Here is a 2,592-nt window from a genome sequence, read left to right as displayed (position 1 = left end):
ATTAAGGAGAAAAATAGAGAGGTAAGCCATTTATGGGACAAATAAATTGCTTATTATCTATTGAAGATAACTTTCTAGTATGGTGAACTGGACTGGTGAGAAATGTACACATGTCAGAATATTAACTTTGTAAGCTAAGTAGCATGATTGAATGTATAAAAGATACAGAAATTTAAAAAAAAGAAAAGAAAAAGCCTTGATATAGGTGATATTTTGTGTGGTTGTTTTTCTTCAAGAAAAATGGCTAAGATAAAGGAAAAGAAGAGGACACAGGACAGGGAAATTTCAAGCCTCTTAAGCAGATATCTCCATCTAAATCCCCTGGCCAGCCACAAACAAGAGGCGAGGCTGAACCAGCCCAGCCACAGCCCTCAAATGTCACCTTACAGTTTTAGAGATATAAGGTAAGTGGAGTTTGCCTTTCTTTTGCTAACTCCTTGCTGTCCTCCCCCTACACAGGACAGGGAAATTGTAGGCTTCTTGATCAGACATCTCCATCTGAAGGCCCCTGTCCAGTTTGTGCACAGTGCAAGCATGTCATGTCAAATTATTTTTCTTCTCTTTATCCCACCTTATTTTCTCATCTTCCTGTTCAGCCTCCATGCCTATAGGGACTAGACAGGTCTAGGTATATAGTAGCCAAACATCTGAACATTGTCAGGCTCTGGAGGAATTCTTTCTCCCTACTAAATCACCAGCAAAAAGAGAGAAACTCCTCATCAGAAATCTGAACTCAAAACTCCTCCTGTGGATACCACATTGCAAACCATGGTAAAAGAGAGCAACTGGCATAATGGTAATTCATAAAAAAAAGAACGACATAAGCCCTTAGATACAGCTTCTCCAAATAATTAGCAAAAAGTGAATACATCATCAAATGACTAAAAATTGCAGAAGACCTCAAGTATAAGAAAACCAGGAAATATATCCCCCAAAAGGGAATACAGCAACTCATCTCCATCTATGGAAGGAACAGAGGAAGTCATCAAAATGTCAGAAAAGAACTCAAGAGTATTCATGCTGACAACACTCAATGAGACGTGAGAAAAAAAAAAAACAGACAACCAATTGCAGCAGATGAGGAAATACTTTCATGACTTGGAGGAGATAGATAACATAAAATATAAAACAAAACTTTTAGAGATGAGGACTATAATACAGGAGATCAAAACCTCCCTTGAAAGTATTAAGAGCAGATTAGATCATGCAGAAGATAGACTCTCTGATCTGGAAGATAAAACTTCTGACTTAGATTAAACCACTAAAAAGATGAAAAAAATAACTAAGAAAGGGTCAATATATAGGAAATATTAGACACCACTAAATGCCCAAATATCTGAATAACAGGTATTCCAGAAGGTGAAGAATCAGACAAGGGCATTTAAGATACATTCCATGAAATACCTGTAGAAACTTTTCTGAATCTAAGAAACATTCAGACATTCAGACCCAAGAAATACAAAGGACCCTAAATAGAATCAACCTGAGAATATCCTTTCTGTTGCACATTATAGCCAGATTGGTCAAAAATAACAGAAAAAGACAAGATTCTAAAAATGGCAAGAGAAAAACATCAAGTCACTTACAAAGACCTCTCACCTGAAACAATGCAGGTAAGAAAAGAATGGGAAGACATATTCGAAACATTCAAAGAAAAAAACATTTCAACCAAGAATATGATATCCAGCAAGATTATTCTTGAAATGGGAAGAAAAGATAAAAAAAATTATTAGATAAACAAAACCTGAAAGAATTTGCCAGCACTAGACCAGCTCTTCCAAAAGCACTTAAGGGAGTGCTATCCCGGGAAAATGAAAGAGAGACAAATAGAAACAACAGAACAACAACAACAACAACAAAAAAAACCAAGAAAATGACAGAGACAAGTTTTCAAACATCAATAATAACGTTGAATGTTAACAAATTAAATTATTCAATCAAGAGACACAGACTGGCTAAATGTGTATATATATATATACATGTGATATATATATATATATATCACCCAGAAACTCACTATGTGCTGCATACAAGAAATGTACCTTATAGAGACATACATAGACTAAAAGTGAATGACTGGAAAAAGGTATTCCATGCAAATGGAAACAAAAAAAAAAAATGACTGGAGTCATGATACTTATTTCTGACAAAATAGGAAAAGAAGAAACAAAACTACAGTTCTAAAGCATGTTGTCAGAGGTTTAAGTTATATTTGAAGAGTCTAAGAGCTACAACAATGGATAAAATTAAGGTTTTGTTAATAAATATTCTAAAATTAATTGTACTGATATAATGCTGTCAGTCCCAATTTTGGATACTATCCTTCAGTGTTGTATGCAATAGAAATAGCTAACTTCTTTTGTCTATTACATCGTTATTATATTAGATTCCATCAAGTTACAAATAGTGTTAGGGACAAAGTCTCCAGTGAACACGGCTCATGACTTCTAGTACAGGCCTTTAGATAGACCTCTGTAGAGGATCCTTAACTGCGGTTCCCCATCATTGCTCCTATTTCATCAGGAAGAAGCAAGAACTGTCTTCAACCTTTATTCCCTCTACTAGCAGTTAGGGACTCCTCTGCAAAGCAGG

This window comes from Tupaia chinensis, unplaced genomic scaffold, assembly GCF_000334495.1.
Source record: "Tupaia chinensis unplaced genomic scaffold, TupChi_1.0 Scaffold000506_1, whole genome shotgun sequence".
Classification (NCBI taxonomy): domain Eukaryota; kingdom Metazoa; phylum Chordata; class Mammalia; order Scandentia; family Tupaiidae; genus Tupaia; species Tupaia belangeri.
Note: the sequence above shows the minus strand (reverse complement) of the source record.